This window comes from Ambystoma mexicanum, chromosome 9 (genome assembly GCF_040938575.1).
Source record: "Ambystoma mexicanum isolate Mex_15411 chromosome 9, UKY_AmexF1_1, whole genome shotgun sequence".
NCBI classification, from domain to species: domain Eukaryota; kingdom Metazoa; phylum Chordata; class Amphibia; order Caudata; family Ambystomatidae; genus Ambystoma; species Ambystoma mexicanum.
In genome coordinates, this window is record NC_090931.1 from 1091663631 (window position 1) to 1091685759 (window position 22129).

Sequence of the window (22129 nt, forward strand, 5' to 3'; positions counted from 1 at the left end):
AGGTACCTAACACCCACACAGTCTTCTTCAAATTATTGCACAGGCCCCTCATTGCATACACACCCAAGCAGTGGATACTTATACTTTCCTCCACTTTTGAGTGGGTTAACCTTCAGTAGCAGTCTACTAGAAGAAGGGAGCACTCTCATCCATACTTTGGAAATGGATGCCAATGCCAGCACACCAACACTCTATGTGTTTCCCGTGTATTGAAAATCTGTCTAAGGTGTACTGCTTTCATCTGCATGAAAAGTAATGTCAGGTAGGGCTTCCTTGACATCAAACCCTTATGGAGAGAGGTGGCATCTTACTATTGCAAAGATAATGTAGCATAACAATTACCTCCTTAGAATAAGGCTTTAGCCATAGTTGATTAGTCCCTGAAGGAGTATGAGGACCCCCAATAGGCTTCCCCTTCTCTTAGGATCCAGTGGCTTCTGTCCGTGGTCACGTATCTCACCACTTGGGCAAGTTCCTATTTGTTTCTTAAGGATGAACTGTAAGACAACCTATGGAATGCAGTTATCTGAGAAGTGATGAGCTCTATGCAAAATCAGTGCAATTTATGAGAAAAAACACAACGTCGCAGGTGAGCTACCTACTGAAGGTGGTCATTCCCCAAAATGCAGATCCCAAACTCAGAATAAATGGACACACCCCATTAGGGAATGAGACCAGGAGGAAGATTGCAAGTTGAACAAGGTTCATATAAAATAAATAATGCATGCCGAGGACTCTGCTGCTCTGAGAGCGCTCTGCCAACAATACAGAAACAACACATTTTTATGCACAATTCTCGTCATCAGTGCAAATAGTATAGGGGATGAATATTGCAAAATCATTGGTTCATTACAATGTTGCAGTGTAGGCCATACTGGGATGGCGCAGCTTGATTGGTTGATGCAAAGCTGTTGTATCTCGGTCAGGCTGGGTCCACAAGATGCAATTATTCTAACTAATCTAAACTACTCAATAATCATTGGCATGCTAAGAGAAATGCAAGACATAAAACATATACCAGAATGCAGGGTCGCCAGTAAATCGTGGGTAAACATATACACATTCTTAACCCAGTTCTCTGTAGGGGCAGGGGTGCGGTGGTCCTTTTTCCCGGTTGCCTTATCTAGGGGTTTCAATCTGAGATTTATTTGCCTGGTGCCCCATGGTTCAAACGAGTGGATTGGTAGGTGTTAGTCCATGGAGATTATATGATCACATATGATTAAGTATATTGGGGACAATCTAGGGTGGTCCTTGGGGTACGGTCTCACCAACTGCTACATGAAAGGAGAATAGAGGGGCAAAAGGATGTGCAGGCAATCATTTCTAAAGGTGGGGGTCGTAGGAGCAGGAACAGGTTTGTGGAAATGGATGAACACACAGGCCAGAGCAGGCTCCGGTCACACACAGGGCAATGAGCTCAGAGGAAGAGAAAGAATACTTTTTCAGGTTGCAACAATTCACGCCTGGGCTTCGGTGAGAAAAGGCCTGTGGCAGCGCAGACAGGGGAGGAGGTGTCGGGGTTGTCAGAGCAGGCTGTTCGCGGCACTGGCAGGGGGAGAGAAGACTACTTAGAGATCATTGTGCGGCCTAGTAAAAAAGATGGAGTCTGAGGTGGCACAAAATGGAGTCTGAGTGTGTCATTCAATGGCTTCCGTCTACTGTCGTCAATGAAAGAAAAGGGGGACGTATCCCCACCATGGGATAAGCAAATAGACTTATTGTATGCAGAATGTACAAGGGGGGGCAAAAAGATCCTTCCTGCCTTACGCTACTCTAGAGGACCAGAGATCCAAAGTCCTTTCCAATGTTACAATTGTATTTTTCAAGGAATGGGGGGTTAAAGTCTGTCGCTATTCTAGCAAACAGCAGATAAAAAGGACCCAAGGAACCAGCCCAGGACAATGATGTTATCATATAATTATTTATAACGTGCTTCATACCCAGAGGTTTCTAAGCGCGGACCCAGGGATCGAAAATGTATTGCTCCTCATTGTCTTGCTTCCAAGATGAGCACGTTCCCCCTGAGCTATCCGCCTGAAACAATCCGCCAACTCACAGTCACACATGGTAGCTTGCCCTTCCATACTTCTATTTCAGATTGTCAGCATCTTGTTGCGGCAGTGGTGGTGAAACTTTATTTTTCCTGAAGGCATGAGGTGACATATTTTCCTCATAATACTCTGATATTACAGAAAGGATTCAGTACATCCTCAAGCCCAGACCAACATATTACACATGTCCGGTTTTCACAAATAGCGTATGCATATTTTGAGAGGACTGGGTAAACACGTGCAACTCTGGTACTTGCTCACGCTTTTACTCCTGCCATCCATATGGCTTCATGGCTAGGGGCCAACCGATTTCATGCCCCAGGACTTCCACCATATATGTATCGGATGCATTTTCAGACAACCAGGCCTTAAAAAGGGCACAGCCGTGGATACATGGGTAGTAATCAAAAGCTGTATACTAACGCTTGTGAACATTGTTATGTGGGGCACGTGCAAAACAAGCAGAGGTAAAACAATGACCTTTGCCTTGCGTCTTCCAATATGCCTCTTCTGTCCCTGGTCCAGCCAAGAATGGGGATGGCTGCAACTAATAGTTTAAGAATAGCAGCATATCCCTCTATGACCTCAAGGATCAGTTTTATTTTACATTGACCACATGTTCCATTGAGCTTTCCTGTATTCAAAGAAATACGTTAAATACATACATTTTATGTCAATGATTTTAAATAGTTTACCAATTTGAACATGGAAGCACTACTCCTAAAACAATTAGACAAAGATGAGGGAAGCATGTCTTCCACCTCAAGGCAATCTCCTCACATGGTCGGATACTCACATCTGATGCAGGTTGAAGAGACTGTGAAAAGTTGGGCAGAGATTCCTGTTCGATATTTATGAGGTAAAATGTGCATGTCCACCCATAGCATTAAAAGAGAGATGCAACCCGAAAGAGACAACATGCATCCTTTGCTGCTTCTGTAATGAGCAGACAATCCTACCCGTGCTCTTTAAATGGACAAGGGACACAATTCAAAAATCAACCATCTATGAACAGGTCTGAGCTTTGGAAGAATGAGGCATGCCCCTCTCACAGGGGCAGATTCCCTTAAAATGTTGCAGCGGTCTGCCACACAACACTTCTGAATTTCCATTGGTCACATTCATTAATATCTACCCAAGAAGGTCTTTTACCACTTATCTTCAAGACAAGTAACTTTTATAATTGTCTCAGTCTCTTCAGAACGCAGGTAAGAAGTATGTATTGTATGCCTATAAGTTATCTCTGAGCCACTCAGGCAAGATTTCGGCCATTTGGAGTCCCTTACTATTATTATTATGGTATTTATTGCAAGCTGACCTAGCTTCGAGAAGAAACGGAGCACGTCACAGAGGTATACAACAATACAAATACATAACAGAGCTCTTTACCGAAGTATACAGCCGTACAGATGCATAACAGAGAGCTTTTCAGAGGTGACAACAGAACAGAAATACAGTGGGGGTAGTATACAGATGGGCACAGAGGAAGGGTACAGCTGTACCGAGTGGCAGTGAGGAGAGGGGCGGGTGACGTCTAGCGAGTCAGGTGGCGCTAATTGCAACGTGATGGGCTAGTTGTTGAGCAGCAGAGATGCCTCGAAGAGGTGGGTCTTGAGTTCCTTTCTGAATTGTAGGAGCATGGGGGCGAGTCTGATGCTGACGGGGAGGAGGTTCCATATTCTTGGGTCGTAGGCACAGATGCTTGTTTTCGGGTCCTTTCCTTTTTGCTGCAGCAGATTTCAGGCTTGCACGCTGGTTCCCGGTGATGCTGAGTTTCTCTGTGAGGTAGCTAGGTTACTTGAGGGTGACTGCCTTATAAATAATGCAGAAATACTTGAAGGTGAAGTGTGCGTGCAGTGGGAGCCAGTGCAGGTTGATGAGGGCTGGGGTGTTCTGGTCGTATCTGCGTAGTGTCTTGAAGAGGCGTGCGGCCATGTGTAGGACACTTCTCAGGGGCACAAGGGAGGAGAACGGGAGGTCTTCAAGGAGTGCATTTTCTCCATCAAGTTGGGATAGGACCAGTGCTTGAACAGAGGATCTAAAGTTATACAGAGGGAGGAAGGGCTTGACTTTATGCATTAGGCAGAGCTTATAGCAAGTTGTCTGAGTTTTCTTAGCTTTGTGCGTCTTGAAGGAGATGTGTTTGTTGATGTGGAACCAGAGGGACTTGGCACAGTAGGTGAGCTCGGGTGTGAAGCCCTCAGAGTTCATGGTTGGGAGGCAGGTCTGTAAGTCTGAGTGTTCAGTGTTGTTGGTGAGGAGTAGGAATTCTGTTTTGGAGGGGTTGAGCTTCAAGTATGCACTGGACCTACAAGACTGGATCAGTGAGAGGCAGGTTTTGAGCCTATGGATGTCTTTGATGGAGTCGATCTTGAGGTATATCTGTGTCATCAGTGTCTTGGTGGATGTGGATCTTGTGTGTGGTTAGGAGGGCTCCTAGCGGCTCCATGTACAGAATTAAGATCACAGGGGAGAGAATGGAACCCTGCGGGACTCCACAGGTAATGGTAGCATTGGCGATCTAGAGGAGTCCATCTGAGCAAACTGCTGGCGGTTGACGAGGTAGGACTTGAACCAGCCTAGGACAAGGTTGCTGATCCCCATGCACCAATGTAGGGTGTCCATAAGTGCCTAGTGGTCTACTGTGTTGGAAGTGGTCGAGAGTTCGAGTCGAACTAGGAGGCAGGGTTGTCCGTCTTCAAGGATGATGAGGGCGTTGTCGACCACCTGTACGGTTTCTATCTGCTGCATCTGGGTCTGAACCTGGATTGGTAGGTTTGGAGGATATTGTTGCTGTCGATGTGTTGCTGCAGTTGTGGGGCTACCGCTTTCTCAATGAGCTTACCTAGGAAGGGAAGATGGGTGATAACGTGGTAGTTACCTAGGTTGTCGAGCTCCAGAGTGGGTTTGTTTAGTAGAGGGGGGATATGCCCTGTTTTTTGGGTTGATGGGAAGGTGCCTTGAGTTAGGGAGCTGTTTTTGATCTCTATATAGGGAAGAAGAGCTTCTGCAAGGAGGGTCTTGAGGATGGATGCTAGGAGGATGTTGCCTGTATACAATGTGGCTTTGAGGGTGGCTACATTTTCTACCAGGTCCTATGTGGAGAGTGTCTTGAATGTTGTCCAGTGTGTGGCAATTTCTTGAGGGGGGATGTGAGGTGGGTCTGTGGATGCAGAGCTGGTGTCTATGTGCTGGCGAATCTTGCTGATTTTGTCAATGAAGAAAGTGTTGATGGCGGTGGATTTTATGATGGAGTGTGGTATAGCAGGGGTGGGTAGCAAGTTGATGCAGTGCTTGACCGCTTTGAAGAGGGCTCTGCTTTGGTTGTTGGCTTCTGCTATGGTGTTCTGATAGTAGGATTCCTTGGTTGTGTTGATTAGTTGTCATCAGGTTGCTTTGAGTGCTTTTAAGAGCGCCAGGTTGGATGCAGTCCTGGAGTGTTGGCAGGTTTTCTCTTGTTTCTTGATGACTTGTTTGCATGGGTTGAGTTCTTACCAGGGTGCTGATTGTTTCAGTTTGCAGGTGTCTTGTTTCGGAAGCACATGTGTGTTGATGGAGGCTGAGAGGGTGGCGTTCAGTGCTTCCAGCAGAGAGTCGGAGTTTTGGTGTGGGTCTTCAGTCCATGGGCATCATTATGACTCTGGCAGTAGCCGTGCCAGTAAATACCGGCTCGGCTGCCGCCGGAGTCATTTTCTTTCCGGCGCCTGGGTATGGGGAACTACCGGGGCATTACAGCCTTGGCGGTCCCTCCGGCCAGGCACCGGAAAAAAGAAAATCCCCCTTCCCATCGAGTCCCATTGAAGTCAATGTGAATGGGGAGGAGGGATGCACCGGCATTGTGTGCAACAGTGCCGTTGCATCCATCAAGGTCTGCGAGCGGGTGCCCTTCCGCCACCTAGGTCAGACCTGGTGGGCTGAATGGCACCCACTCGCAGAACTCATGGTTTGCTGGTCCAGAAACAACGGTACCGGCAAGCTTACCGGTACCGTTGCTTCTGAACCTGCAAACTCATAACAAGGCCTCATGTAAGGAGGAGGTTGGCGTGGTCTTCCATGAGGCTTTGCACCAATTTTGTCGACGTCAAGTCTGGTGGAGGGCAACAAAGTCTTGTGCATGACTGCAAGTCCTCCGCCTATCTTGTTCGGCCCGTTTCTGTGTTAGATGCTGTAGCCATTTGGGGCAAGGATGCCTAGGAAGTGGGTGTAGGTGGGTGTCACCAAGTTCTCAGTGATGAAGATGACGCCAAGGTCATGTGTATTGATTTGATTGGAGATGTCTGCTGCATGGGTAATAGCTGAGTGGACGTTGGCGATCATGAACTGGATAGTGAGGGGGTGCTGATGGGCTTGGGGCTTATGTGGGTGAGGTTGCTGCATTTCAAAGTCCATGCCTTAGAGGAGGGGCAATGTTGTTGACATTGGCATTGCCTGTGGGGATAGAGGGAGAAAACACATATCGGCGCATGCTTACCTGTTGTCTGAGCAGGGATTTGGCCCCTGGGTACTCCCGGTTCAAACAGGTCCAAACAGGAATTGCCCTTTTCTTCATCTGTCCTTCACTTTGAAAGCCCTTGATCTAAGAGTTAAGAGCAGAAAGGAAGGGGCAGGGCTAAGAAGGAGGTGGAGCTTAGGCCACGTGACCTAGATCCACTTGCTCCTGCTCACTAGCTGCAAAGGAAAAGCGGTCGGAGGGCTGCTTTAGTAAGGAAAAAGGGTGGCAAAACAGGAAGGTATCAACAGTTTAAAGTGATTGACAGGTGGGCAGGTCTTAGGCCACGTGACCCAGATCCACTTGCGCCTCCTCCCTTAGAGGCTATCCATTTGTTTTTTGATGTTGATAAAAATTGAAAAGCAAAAGAAAGCCAACATGCGCTCTCTTGCTTTACAGATAAATGACATATGATACATTCAGCTGACATGTCCATATCGTTTTTTGAAGAATCACCAACATTTGAGGGAATGCGAGTGTGACTACATGAAGGGCCATCATCTTCTGTCCCCAAAATCGCACATCACTTTGATTGATGACGCCTATCATTACAGACACTTTTTCATGATGAGAGGAAGGATTCAAAGCCCTCCACTCGCGGTGCTCTATTTTATCCAGCAAATGACTGAACAATTATCTGAACAATTGCGTGAATCTCTAATTTAGCTGAAATATTCTATATTTAATTTGAATGCAGTCTATCTTCCCACTACATTGTTTCCAGTTAACATCTATAAAATGCGCTCCTTTCCTATTGTGCTAGAAAACATTATCCTCACTTGTATTTATCAATGCTTTATTAGAGAAATAATTGTGTTTCTTTTATTAAGTCACTGCTTTTTTAAATTCATGTAATAAATTGTTTTTAATATGCTTTGACGTATATTATCACAAAGCTTTGAAATACGTTCTAGTCCTAAGAATGGCTCTAACTTTGAAAGGATCTTTTTTTTTATTAACTTCTTTCAGTACATATTTCAAGTTCTTTCAGTTGCCTTCTTTTTACATTTTAATTAGATAATTGAACCCAAAAAAAAGTTCGTTGCATCACGTATTTAACTGTCCCTGAAGTATGTTTCTTTCTTCGTGGAATGTGGGCGCACCTAAAGAATGAAATGCAGTTTCAAATGAGACAGAATAATTTGAATCCAATTTACATATAGAACATCATTTCAAACACTTCTCATAACATTATCAGTCATGCAGCATGCATTGTATTACTGGAGGACGAGGCGCAAGACTTGGTGTCCTGCGTTCCCGACTGTCAGCTGAGTCTCATTGCTCTATTGCTGTTAAAGTGAGATGCTGACACGGGCTCTGATACTGACTACCCCAAGTAGCACTAATTAGGCCTGTCCAACTGTGCTTCCTGGTGAGCAGTTTGCTCCAGAGGGTGACAGGAAACAGCCTGGGATCTGTCTGTAGAATGACATAACAAAGAGGATGAAAAGCAGGGGGATGGCAGAACCTTTGAGCTTGATAAAAAAGGGAGATAAAACAGAGCTAAGCGGCATATTTTAGTGCAATAAAAATATCGCTTTAGTAAGCAAAGCTGCGCTCTAAGGCACGTCTTTTAGTGTAAACGTTTCCGGCGTGTCAGTTTCATATCTGACAAATGTATACCGGCGCATAGACTGATGGGGAACTCGGGGACCACCACTCATGCTCTTTGAAAGGTTGTCAATAACTGCTTTCATTTAGCACGGTGGTCAATGCTGTTATGGGGGTTGCACGTTCTAAACTGTGAAATGTAACATAAAAGCTCAAATGCATTTGAAACAGCACACCTGGGCATTCTAGTGAATGCTAACCTCGCTGCCCACGTCCACTCTAAGGGCCTAATGCTGCAGCATTGCCTTCTGCTCAACAAGCCGTGCACACCGCATGGAAATGTTATTATGGCAGCGGTAGAAGACATATATAGATATCTTTCCAGTAGAGAGATGTGTTGTGGTTACGGACGGCATTTACAGTCTAGTTGCTGGTGTTTCCAAGATTACATGCAAAAGATACACAGAGGTGTTTCATTTTACTGGAAATAATGAGAATTTGCAGTGCAATTAATACATTGTAGATGTTTTAATTCAGAATAAATAAATCCATAAAACTGTTTCCACGGAATATGCACCATAACATACAATGGTCATTATAAAACAGCATGCATTTCCACTAACAGGTCTCACACTTAGCTAAATCATGATATTATAAACGTGATATTGCAAATGCATTCAAATGGGGAAACCGAAAGCAGAGCATAACTTCTCCCCACCTAGCCTCAGGAATTAAATGCAAAAATAGCACTGCGCATAAACAATAAAGTGCATGAAGCGCAACTCATAACTTCTACAAGACAAATGCCAGATCTTTATGACATAAGCAGAGGTCGCATGTGAAATAAGTATATTGTATATTTTTGATTCGAATCCCTAGAATCACCATCACAGCTACACAGTGCCAAACAGGTAGAAAAACCAAGCAAAAGCAGCATAACTTGCTAAACTGGTCTAGATCGTCTGAATCCACATCTTCTAAGCGAGACTATCAGTGCATTGGCCCTCGTGAATATATAAAGGGATAAAATAGCAAAAAGTGCACCAACGTTTCACAAATAATGGATTCTCATCAAAGAGATGGAGGTTGTTCTAGATTGTTGTTCTTCTGTCACCCTATAATAGCATCAAGTGCCATGGATCCCAATAAATTCAGAAGAGGGCCCACCTCTGCCTGGAATCATTCATCTAATTCAGTCATGCCTTGTTGTCCTGCTTGGGAGGAAAGGCAAATCGGCTCCGACCGTAGAGGTTTCTACTTGCACACATTTGTCAGAGTGAGCAAGGGTATTTAACCTCATTTTTTTTTTTGACGACACCTGTTAGGTGAGGGCATATGTACTTCTGTGGGTTTTTGAATGAAGGGAAGTTGTGCATACCGGCGTGCATTGCAAATGAACTATATAATCAAGGTGTTTTGTTTGAATTTGTGGCAGAGGGTCTGTGTGACTTCATTAATACAAGATAGCCGCTGCTACAATTTATGAATCAGAAGTTGATCTATAACTCCTTTCAGAGTGATCCTATCAAATATTTTCTAAGGACCTTTTTTCACCAAAACAATTGAATAAAGAAGGTCCTTAAAATAATTTGATATCTCTCATTGTTTATATGTTTCTGTTTGCAGTTTGTTTTTCTTGATTTCTAAAATGTTTTCCTTCTGTTTGGTTAAGGGTTCTGGTAATTGGCAACAAAATTAGCAAATTATTTGGGAGCATTTGAAGCGTGAAATTTTATTCTATCTTCCAGCAAAATATTGTTTTTCAAAATGTCGATACCTCCAGATATCGAAAGTAATTTAAAATTAGAGCTTCCACTTTTAGCCACAAAAAGAAAACAGATAACAGGCTTTTCCTTATTTATCTTAAGTCAACAAAGAAAGAAATCTCCCCAGGTTGATTCAAAATGTTATGACAAGGTTTTAGAGTGTATTATGAAGAGAGCCGACTGGAACAATTAGAAATACTTTATGCAACTTAACACCTAAGGAACTGAAAATGAAAATGCATAATGGCATTCAGAATGCTACAAGCAATGTACTCATGAGGCAAACATGGATCAAAGCAAAAGATTGTCTGGAGAGCAGTTATGTGAGCCAACACTGTCTATCTCCAGCCATGAAGAAGAGGAAGAAGAATTAAGCTACAATATCAAAAATACATCTGTACGACAGAAATAAATGCTTTTTTTGCAAAAAAGAAGGAAACAGAAGAAATCAGTTACATTTGATAGCAACTGATTCAGCAGGCATCCACCTGAAGAGAACAGTAGAAGTGTCTAACAATGACACATTAAAGATTCTTGTTAGCGATTGTACAAATCGTGGAGACGCTCGCACAAGGGGAATTTCATACGCAAGCTATGTTGCAACACACATTTAGTGAATGTCTTATGACGCAAGCCTACACTAAGCGGAAAGATGCTGCCAAATTCACTGTCTGACGAAGCAACAAATGTTGAATTTGTATCTTCAATCAGTGATTTTCTCCTTGAAGGCAACGTAAAACAATGGGGGAAATTGAAAAGCTTTACAGGAAAATTGCAGCTAACAAAGGTTTAGAAGAAGGACAGATGAAAATAAGAACACAAATTAAAAGTGCCATTGAATGTATTGACAGTAATCTAATGCAGAAGAAATATGAGGATATTGAGCAAAATATGAGAATCTTTCTTGAAGCAGCAACGAATGTATTGAAAGTAATCTAATGCAGAAGAAATATGAGGATATTGAGCAAAATATGAGAATCTTTCTTGAAGCAGCTATGATTTTACAGAGAACCGTACTAACTTGTGAAAAATGGAAATTCACTGAAAGTTTTGAAGAAGTCAATTTTGCAGATGTTATTCCAAAGGAAGTTGTTCTTTTTTTACAAGTGGTGCTGTCAAGGACAGATGGATATGAAAAGTAATTCAGAAAAGCTGGATACTACTGTAATGAACAGGGCTCATAAATTGTCACAGCTGTTTATATATGAAATGTTATCACTACGACAAGCTTTCTAAGCAATTACTTTTTCCACACTGCTTACCCGCGAAATACCATTGCAAGTGGCAGCTGGGCTCACAACGCACACAGCTACCCACAGCAAATTCATCATTCAATTTCTGCATAGTATGGGAGCTTCTATAGATTACATCAGAGTCTTTCGGTTTGAGGCACAGATAGCCACATAGGTAATAAAATGCATGGACAAGTGTGGAGGATTTTATGTTCCCTCAGAGTTAGTCAGAGGCAGATTTGTCTATTGTGCTGCTGACAACATTGACTTCCTCAAGAATACTCCGTATGGTTAAGGAACGTTGCATGGAACAGTTATGGTGGTATAGCAGGAGAAGGAGGAGTTAGATGTCCTAAACCCAATTGAAATATTAGGACCATCATTACTTTGATCACTGCCGAAGATTCCAGAGTCCCTGTCTGAGGTCATGTCTTGTGACATTGATTGATTGGGTATTTATAATGCACCTATACATATGTGTTACGAGGTACAACAAGACAAGACGGTGGGGGAAAAGGAGGACAACAAAAAAAAATCCTATTATGCCTTGTGACAATCGGGAACATACAAGTGCAGTAAGAGAAGTGCAAGGGGAGACGGGAGGGAGGAAGTGCTGGTTAAGGCAGAGGGGGCAGGGGAGGCCAGGTGGACAGAGCTAGGGGAAAGCAGAGAGTGCTGGATAAGGAAGGTCCACAAGCTAAATGTGAGGAAATGGGTGGTGGGGCTACAAGGGTGCAGGCTCAGTAGGTAAGTGCAGGGCGAGGGACCAGGAAGGGCAACTGCAGGTTTAGGGGGGGCGTCCAGGTAGACCAAGTACTGGGGTAGACTGGAATGGGAGGGGCTGGTGCCATGAAGACTCTGAAGGAACCTGGCAGCCAGTCAAGAAGCAGGCAAGGACATTAGCAGGGGGTGGGAAAGGGAAGGAAGAAGAGAAAAGGAAGGCCTTGAGAAGCTTCCAGAACTTAAGGAGATCCAGCTCAAGTCTGATAGGGGCAGGGAGGCCATTCCAGAGGGAGGCACCAGCAGAGGTGAGAGATCTACCCCTATTCTCTGCTTGGAAAATCATCTGGTCTGCAGAGAGTTAGAGCTAAACAACAGGAGGGCTCTAGCAGGGAGGTAGTTATGGAGATAGAGTTGGATGTTGAGGGGTCCCAATCCCCAGGAAGCCCTGTAGATGATGCAGAGTATCTCGAACTTGACATTCGCAACCGGGAGCCTGTGGAGAGATTTTAGGGCTGGAGAGATGCGGTCCCTGGGCTTGAGGCCCATGGGGTGCATTTAAAGGCCCCAAACAGAAGTCCCTTTCACATGAATAGCAGCCATTTAAAAACTGCAAACAAAAACGGCCTTGCTTTTGCTTTCCCTGTCACATGAATGCCATTCCAGGTATTTAAACATTGCAACAAAAACTGTCTGGCTTTTTCTTCTGTTTTATGGAATGTTTGAGAGCCATGTGGAAAGGGGCCTACCTATCATTATCAATGGACAAGCAGCAGTGCAATTCCCAAAACAAGGAGGAATCAAAGAATCCTGTGACATGGAAAACAGGATTCTAAACATTAAAAGTAAAAATGGCCTGCACATGTGTTTGCAAATAAAAACAGCTTTAAACAGCCACAATGAAAAAAGATATCACTGCTAACAGAAAAATGTCAGGAAAGCAAAACAAGATGTGTCAAGTGACCAAAGCAAATGTGTAGTATGTTTCACCCACAGAACCCCAGTGACAGTTGGAGAGACACTTACTTCAGGAAAACCTGTTCTGGCTGGGTGCAGAAACTTCACAATGAAAAGTCACACTCCAGCTGGATGTTACACCTCCCATCTAATAACCCCACAACAAAATGTGATGTTGCTGAAGGCGTCAACATTCCCTATTCTGCAGACTGGCTGGCAGGAGGGCAGAGACTTCAAAAGAAGCCCATCCCTGGCTGAACCATGACAGAAAGGTGTGAGCCCTTGTTGCACCCACTTCAAAAGAGCCCACACAGACTTCAAAGAGACCCATAAAAACTATGGTCACAAGCGAGCCCAGAGATACAGATGGCTGTGGGGGATGAAGCAGATGAAGCAGCCATCCCATTTGTTGAACAGGAGACACTCCCAATTAATTAAAACGGCTATTTTCATTTTTATACCATTGAAAAACAATTTCCCCATTTGAGTTCCTTCTCCCACCGTGCCTTTCAAATAAAAGCCTAAAAAATGATTTTCCCATTCATCTTCTTTCTCAATTATTGCCTTTCTAAAAATAAAGCCAAAACGAGTTTCCATTGTATTGTGAATGTTTTCTATTGGGTAATTTGCAATTAAATCTGATGTAAATTGTGACTGCATATTTAAAATTTGTACCTGTGTTGTTTTATTAACGGAAAGTAATTTGGAGTTGTGATATGGTGTAGTGCCACAGCATTGGTGGTTGATGTTGGTTGCTAGTCTTCTTTGTCAAACCTTAAATAAATATGTATATTCTTACTGTACACCGGCCTGGTTCCTAGCTCATTGGGGCTATAGAGGGTGTTTGTTGGGGTGGTGTGAGACGGGTTGGAGGCCTCACTAAAGTTGAATCTGTATACGCGCTTTGGGTGTGCACCACCTTGAGATCAAAATGCATACCAAGACATCCACCAGAAAGAAGCAAAAGATACTGACGCCACTATGATGATAAGCAGGGGGCGGTGTTGCAGAACGACTAAGGACAGTCCTGCTTAAACGAGGGACAACCTTAAAGGAGGAGAAGAAGGACAAGGCACAACGATGAGGGAGGATGAGGAGGGGCTACTAGAGCCAGGTACCAGAAGCATGTAGAGGGACAATAAAGAAGGCTGTACATTCAGGTGGTTCTGTCTTCTTTGCTGGGTATTCCACACACACGACCCGCATAGCATTGCTCTGCCTATCCCCATACTCCACAGTCCAGCCGACAACCACAACAGAAGAAAAAGGAGAGGACTGACGATGGGGGGAGGAATAAGGCTGAGCTAGTGATGGGAAAAAGAATAAGGCAACGGTTGTGACGGGAGAAGGAATAAGGCAATGAGATGTTTGGAAAAGTTATATGATGGAGGGATGACTGGAGAAGGAATATGATGGAGGGGTGATGGGAGAAGGAACGCAATAGATGGGTGAGGCGAGAAGGGATAAATCATGGTTGATGGGACAATAATTAAAGTGTGCACAATGATAGGAGTAGGTGATACTGGAAGGTGCCTCCATCTGGAACAGCCTACCTGCCTCTCTCAAACTTGAGCTGGTCCACCTCAGGTTCCAGAAGCAACTCAAGACATTCCTTTTCACTTCTGCTTTCTCTCTCTCCCCTGCTGATGTTCTTGTCTGCTGCACTAACTGGTTACCTGGCTTCCCTCTGAACCTTATGGTGACCAGGCTCCATCATGACCAGTAGCCACATGCACTGCCTCCGTGCCTTCTACGCACCAGGGACTGTATCTGCAGCCCTCCAACCCCCTGCCTCCTGCACTTACTTAGAACCGACCACCTCAGCTGCACTTACTTGAGCTTTGTTTTGCACTCTCATTTTCCCTCCCCGTGACACTTCTGCTCTCCCTTCACCCTGTACGATCTTAATGAAACAAGACCTAGTAAGATTGTTTGTTTTGTTCCCCCTTGTCTTCCCCTTGTCTTGTCGCGCTGAGAAACACTTGTGTACAGGCGCATTATAAATGATTTATAATATCATAAGTTGAGTGTGGTAATGGGAAGAGAGTACTGATGAGGGCTGATAGGAGAAGGAACGCACAAGAGAAGAAATACATCTGACGGCTAATAGGAGAAGGAATAGGATGGAGAGACGATGGGAGACGGAATACGAAATACGGGTGATGGAAGGAGGAAGAGAACGGATGGGTGAGCGGAGACAAAATATGATGGGTGGGTGATGGGAGAAGGAATAAGACTGGGGTGCTCGGTGTAGGAATACCGTCCTGATTTTGTACTGTGTCCTTATGCAGATCGGTTCTGATCCGATTCATTTTACTCGTTTGCATGTGTTTGGTGATAGGTGGTATGAAAATAATGAAAGTGGGCACAGTGATAGGAGAACGAGATGCGTGTTGTGGTGATGGCAGAAGAATACAGCCGTTGGTTGATAGGCGAAGGAACGCAAAAGAGAAGAAATAAGTCTGAGGGCTAATAGGAGAAGGAATACGATGGAAGGGCGATGGGAAAAGGAAAACGAAATAGGGGTGATGGAAGGAGTAAGACAACAGATAGGTGATGGGATGTGTAATATGGTGGATGGGTGATGGGAGAAGGAATAAGCCAGGGGTGCTGGGTGTAAGAATATCTTCCTGATTTGGTACTGTGTTCTTATGCAGATCGATTCTGATCTGATTCACTGCACTCATGTGCACGTGTTTATGTGAGTTTTCATCAGCCTTTTAAACTCTATATTTAGTCTTCAGTGTATTTTACTGGAGTTACATTTGCATTTTGCTTGTGTTCAATAAATGTACTTTTAGATGGTGTTGTGACTGATGTAGCATTCTAGTGTTCAGGGTTCACGTGCACCTTTTCATGTTTATCATTGCTTTGCAGTAAACACGCCATGGGTGTTTCCTGCAAAAGCGTTCAGTTAATGTTTGTGAAGAAAGACACGAGGTTGCCACCATACCGCTGTGAGCCCGTCCCCTGTGACTAGTTCAAGCATGATGTGTCCCTGCAGTTTTCTGTTTGCCGTTTGGTAAACTACTTTTCCCGGGCTTTCTGTCCAGTGGCAACCTGCTTCCAGGCTGTCATCGCATTGTTGACATTTCCCCCTGCAGTTAGCAGGCTGTTCTACACCTGCATATCAAGAAGATATGCCTGCTGCTGATGGATCACTGGTTAGCTGGGAAAGCATTTCAAAACAAATACCTATATTTGCAACAATTAACGGGTCAAAGAATAATTTCATTTTAATGGTGGGTAAAAAAGACTGAGTGCGATAATGTCAGCTGCTTCGTTAGCTTTTATTTCTGTTTCTCTTGTTGACCCTCTTCTACACCATGTCTCTTTCTTGGAGTCTTATTCTCTTTCAAAGAGTCTCTTCCTCGCTCCATCTATTTAATTGTTTTTCTCTAAGTCTCTTTTTCATGACAACTCAGATTGTATTACTATATTAGATGCTTTCTCTCAATTTCCCTTACACTTACACGCTCACTGGCAGTTTCCCTTTCTCTCACTGTCTCCAGTTTGCTATATTTTCCACCTGTGGTTATCTTGTGAACTCTTTCTCACTGATGATTTATTTCAAGGCATTTCACTCTCTCGTTCACTCTTTTCTATATTCCATTCATGCATTCTTTTTTGTCTCTCTTTCTAAATGTTTTTTCAGGCATACTCTTTCCTTTCTCCCTTCTTCTCGTGCTTTCCACTTTCGCTGTCTCCCTCTCTGTGTGTGTCCCAGAATTGACATCTTTCTCAGTCTACCTTGCTATACGGCAATCTTTCTTGTTGTGTCACTCATCAATGTGTCGCTCTCTCTTTGTACCCCACTCTCTTTATTTAACGTTCTCTCTGCCACACTCTGCATGTGCCTCCCTCTTCATGCACCTCTCATTATCTTTTTATGTTTCAATTGCATTCTGTCTTACCCTGTATCTCTCTGTGTGGATCTCACTCTATTGGCATCTCACTCTATATAAAACCCCTCCATAGTACCACTCTCCATTTTCACTCACTGTTTTTCCCTCGCTATTTTCTTGCTCTTTGTATGCTTTCTTTTGACTTTTTTTCCTTTACCGAACCAACCGTCCCTCTCTCTTTTTCTTCCACCAGTCATTCCCTTCACGTTCTCTTTCTGATTTCGTTTTTAATTATATAGCACTATATGACAAAGCACAGTATATACAAATCATGCAGATCAAAATGAGCAGACCAAATTAGCAGGTGAGCAAGTGAGCTTTGAGACGTGAGCGAACAAGTGTAAAAGAAGTGAGTGAGCAGAGAGGAAGGGGGCGAGCATTCCAATGTTTAGCGGCCAGCAGGAACAAAAGAGCAGAGACAAGATTTAGCAGAGGGGGAGGAGGAACAGTAAGCAAGAAAAGGAATTCAGAGCTGAGGGAGCGAGATGGGACATAGAAGGAAATGAGGGAAGAAAGGTAAGGAGGTGCAAGGCCATCAAGGCATTTGAAAACCAAGCAGAGAAAATGAAATAATAAGTGTGACTCAAAGGGGAGCCATTGAAGAGAGACAAGTGCAGGGGAAAAAGAGTCCCGTGAGGATAGAGAGAAGATGTATAGATGAGTTATAGATAAATCAAAGAGGAGAAAAGATGGGTGACAGGGAGGCCAAGAAGAAGAGAAGAACAGAAAAGAAAAGACAAGAGAAGAAATAAGAATGTTCGTAGCATTAAAGGAAAGAAATAGGCCTAGCCTTGCGAATATTAAAAAGCTGCAAATGACAGGGGCGGGCAAGAGCAGACATATGGGAAGAGAATGTAAGAGATCAGTCAAGCATAATGCAGGGATTCCAAGCAGAGGGAGAGATGGACAGAGATGTAGGAGGAAACGAGATAGAAGAAGGGTGCCAAAGGAAGAGGCACAGTGGTGGCAAGAACAAAGAAAACTTCAGCCCTACATGGGCTTAGATGGAGGTAGTGAGCCGACATCCAAGACTGGATAGCAAGGAGACAAGAGGTAAGAGTCGAGTGAAACAAGAAGAAAGTGAGAGTTGTGTATCACCTGTATAGAAATGATGAGAGAGGAGAAAGAGAAGAGGAATAGTGTAAAGTGAGAAGAGCAGGGGGTCAAGGACCGACCCCTGAGGCACACCACAGAGCAGAGAAACAGCAGAGGAAGTTAGGCCAGCCCAGAAAACAGAGGAAGTGTGGTTAGTAAAGCAGGAGTGAAGCCAATTTAAGAATGGACCACGGAAACAAAGATCAGTGAGAGAGCCAAGAAGGAGAGAGTGATCAACAAGCGGTTGACAAGTGGAGCAAGACCAGGAGCGAAGATCGCCTAGAGCGGTGAGCAGAAAGAAGTGAGTCGTAAACAGAAAGAAGACCAGGTTTAGTTGCGTGAAAAGGGCAAAGGGCAGATTGAGTGGGAGAAGAGAAGCAGTGTTAATGTGAGAGGAGACTTATGAGTAGAGGACATGCTGTACTAATTTAGAAGGGAAAAGTAAGAGTGAGATTGGACATTAGCTGGAAGGGAGAGAAGAGTCCAAGGAGGGTTTCTTAAGTATAGGGAGAAGGGTAGCATGTTTAAACGAAGAAGGAAAGATAGAAGACCTAATGGAAAGGTTAAAAAGGGAGGCACGAAATGGAAAGAGACAGGGATGGATCTTAGAAATAAGAGAAGAGGGTAGAGGATGAGAAGGAGCAGCCATAGGGTTAGCTTAAGAGAGAATGGAAGAGATATCAGAGACAAAGAGAGGAAGTGAGAAAATGTAATTCATTTCAATTAAATGTATTGTATAATTCCCTCTTTTTTGCAAGCCACACAAACATTTTGTGTTCAGTGGCATAGATGTGTATACCTTACTGGAAGTGTTCTCACCCTTACTAGAAACAGATACACCGTTGCAATAGTTTAACAAATCCTTTCTGAGCAAGTATAGGCCCAATGATTTTTAGTACCAAAGTGGAGCTCGGCGAGCCAGACTCGCCTCTCCTTTAGTTTTGCCATAGAGGTGGAGGACAAGAAAGGTAGGAGAGGGTGCGGCGGCTGGGGAAAGAGGAGAGGGCAAATGCTAGTTTTTGAGCTAGCACATAGAATGCTAAAGTAGTTTTGTACGAAACTTCAGTTGTATTTTAAAATGTTGATCCAAGCCTTATACGGAAGTACTGGAATTCTCTTCAGGGTATTGCTGTTACTCCATGTTGACATTACAATTGCCGGATACTGGGCCAGTTAGTTAGTACTAGACAATTTGAAGTGCACACAAGTCTGTTTCCATCCTCTCTCGCCTCCCCTTTCATCTCCGTAACCTCGTCCCTGCTCACTTCCTCACCAAAAGATGGCTATGTGTGGGGGTATGGGTGCACTCTCAGTGTGGGAACGTAGTGCTGCAACATTTAAAGCGAAGATTACAAAAATGCAACTTTAAATGCACCCGGACAGTGTTTTAAATTGGCGAGACGACCATGCTGCTAGACAGGCATTGAGTCAATTTGGTCTGTGTGAGTTTTGTTCTGTAATGCATTCTCAAAGAAATGGGTCACCCGTACTCCGGGTAACACCTTCAGGCGGCATTAACGCAAGTTTTACGAAACCGTGCAGACAAATGCAGTACAGAAGGGGATCAAGGTGGCGACCAGGAAGGCTGCTCTGGTGGACTAGCGTAGGGGTTCTGGTTACCCTGCCCACTGAAGCACTGTAGAAGGCTACATGGCTGAAAACCTGTCAGGCAGGGCGACATGATGGTCGGCCTCTGCTGAGTCAGTCAATGGCCAAGCGTCATGTAAATGAAAGAAATAAGACCACTAGGCATCTGAACATGAAAGCCAAGATGAAGGCTGGCACAGCTGATTGACACAAGTACAGTATGACATGCACTCATTGGCTAAAAAAGGAGGAATGACTTAAGAAGTAATGCTTAGTGAGTGCTGCAGTGATTCTATGCCACAAACCTTCCCAGTTGTCATGCCAACCACGTATTCGCTTCTCAACTCCCTTTCCCTACTTCATTCTCTGAAGCATTGCTTTGGCCGCATGGCGGTGCTTGCACCAACATGAATGCCAAAACCAAAAAGTGTTCCAATGCGACAATCCACCACTCCCACCAGAGTACATATCTCTAACTCAACAATGTTGCCTTAATAATTTAGTGCTTGCACCTGGCCAGAAGATTCGAACCAGAGAAAAAAGTATCTCGCATAAAAAGCTTTGTGTCCAAATCCATTACATTTCGAGTTAAATTATATCTATTGAAAACTATCTGGGTCTGAAAAGATGGGTTTCATGTGAATTCATAATTGTTCCATCTATGTTGATGTTCACACATTTAATCTTGCAACTGCTACCCCTTTTCTCTAATGTGGGGGACGACATTGCAACCTCTGGAGGTGCCCTGCTTCCTTCTCACCCCCCAGCCCCTGCAGGGGCAAATACAGGTAGAGCCTGAGCGGGCAAGGCCCACCTAAAACTGTAAATGCCTACTCAGCAGCACTTTGTGGGCATTTACAGATGTTAATGCCACTGGTGTGGGCTCAACTAAATTAGCTTCAGTTCCCACTTGTTAGACAATCCTGGCGATGCCTCTGGCCCACACCCAACCCACTCAAGACATGCGGCGAACCCATGCTCATCACCTCGTCTCCTGCCAGCAGCGCTCCTTTCCATGCACCCCTCTCCCTATCTGCACCTCCTGCCATCTTTAACCTAAAAACCTGCTTTCAAACCCAGCCCCTCCCCACTCCTTACCTTCTCAGCTCTCCACCTCTTCCTCCGGATCTATTGTGTGAAATCCCATATGTGCTGTCCCTGACAAGCCACCATTAATGAAAGGTGGCCTGTCAGGGATGTGTTTCCTCTCAAAGTAGCACATCGTTAAGATGCGCGGCATTTATCAGTTTCTGGTTTGCCAAAAAGTATCTGGCTACCAGCCCCACACCATCTGCATACAGCAGAATTGATAACAGGCATTGGTCAATGCAGGGAATTGCTTTAAACCCATTGGCCATGGAAGTAAAGTATGTAAATAAAACAAATAGGGGGCCTTGTAAAAAAAGAATGAGATCACTTGTCTAATTCCATGCATCTCGCATGAGCAAGTTTGTGGTTTGACATCATACCATCATAGATAAAAGGGCCAATGGAAAGCACATCTCGGCAAGTATATTCCACAATTTGTGTTACAAAAATCATGATCTGAGGATAGAAAATATCCTACTCTGAGACGTTTCATGTACACTGGAATAGGAAGCATTCATATAGTTTCGAATGTTACTTAGATGTACGTAGATGTTCTGAAATCAAAACTTTATATGAAATCGAGGATGGGTATCCTGCCACCAGCAGCCCGAAGAAGTCAATAGGATCCCACTGTCACTGATACATGTGATTGCAGCAACAGAATGATTGAGAATTAATTGCACATTTGATCAATTTGCCAAACCTATCTGAAAATAAGGAAAGCATATCTGAGACCGATGTTTTCAAAGTATGGAACTAGACATTCTCTGTAAGCAACAGGGTGCTATTGCAGGACATAGTAGGATTGTATAGTTCATGCATTTGCAAAGTATCTGTTCAGAGCCTTGTCGATCAGGCTAAAGGTATTGAGCATGGCTACATGAATACCTTACACGTTCGGGCACACAGCAAGGGTTGATGCCAGCGAGAAGGTAGAGCATTGCAGCCTCGATGCCTTTATTAGGTGCATCTAGTTATGAGGGATGGAGTGTTCCTGAAGCAGTCACTAAATGGAACGCGCAATTATCGCCACCGTGAATCTGTAAAGCGTGCTGCCTCAGTGCCAATACCGCTTGGCGTATTTTGAAATTTCGCTTTTTGTTTTTAAACACAAATTATTAACTTTCCATAGATATTAAGGTTGATCTGATCTACTCATTATCTTGAGACATCATAAGGACAAGAAATGGAAAAAAGAGGAATCTCATGACAAAGCCTATTGGCGGTTTGCAAGTTCTTATTTGCCATGCAAGCAAATGTCACATTGGGTTTAGCAGTGGGAAGGACACGTTAACATAAGTGTCTATGAATGGTGTCTCTAAATGTAGGTACAAAGGAAACAGGTCTATCAGCACCTCGAACCCATTTGTCACGGGTGCATTTTATTTTTTTTTTTATTGGCTGTATCCTCATTTTAACTGTTAACTGTTTATTATTGTATATGTGATAGTTCAAGTATGTTTTATTTGTTGTGTGTGCTCTTTTGTATGGCGTTCAGACGAAATAAAATAGCTTGACTGACTGACAGATCCAAGAATGCCAGATGAATCGGGCACCCATGCGCTGGCACACACTTCGCAAAATGTGAGATAGCGATAATGCCCCTGAATGACAGACCCAAGAGCCACCGTTGAGCGTCTGCATGGACGTCAACAGTAAGGAGCCCATCTCTGAGCTGATCATC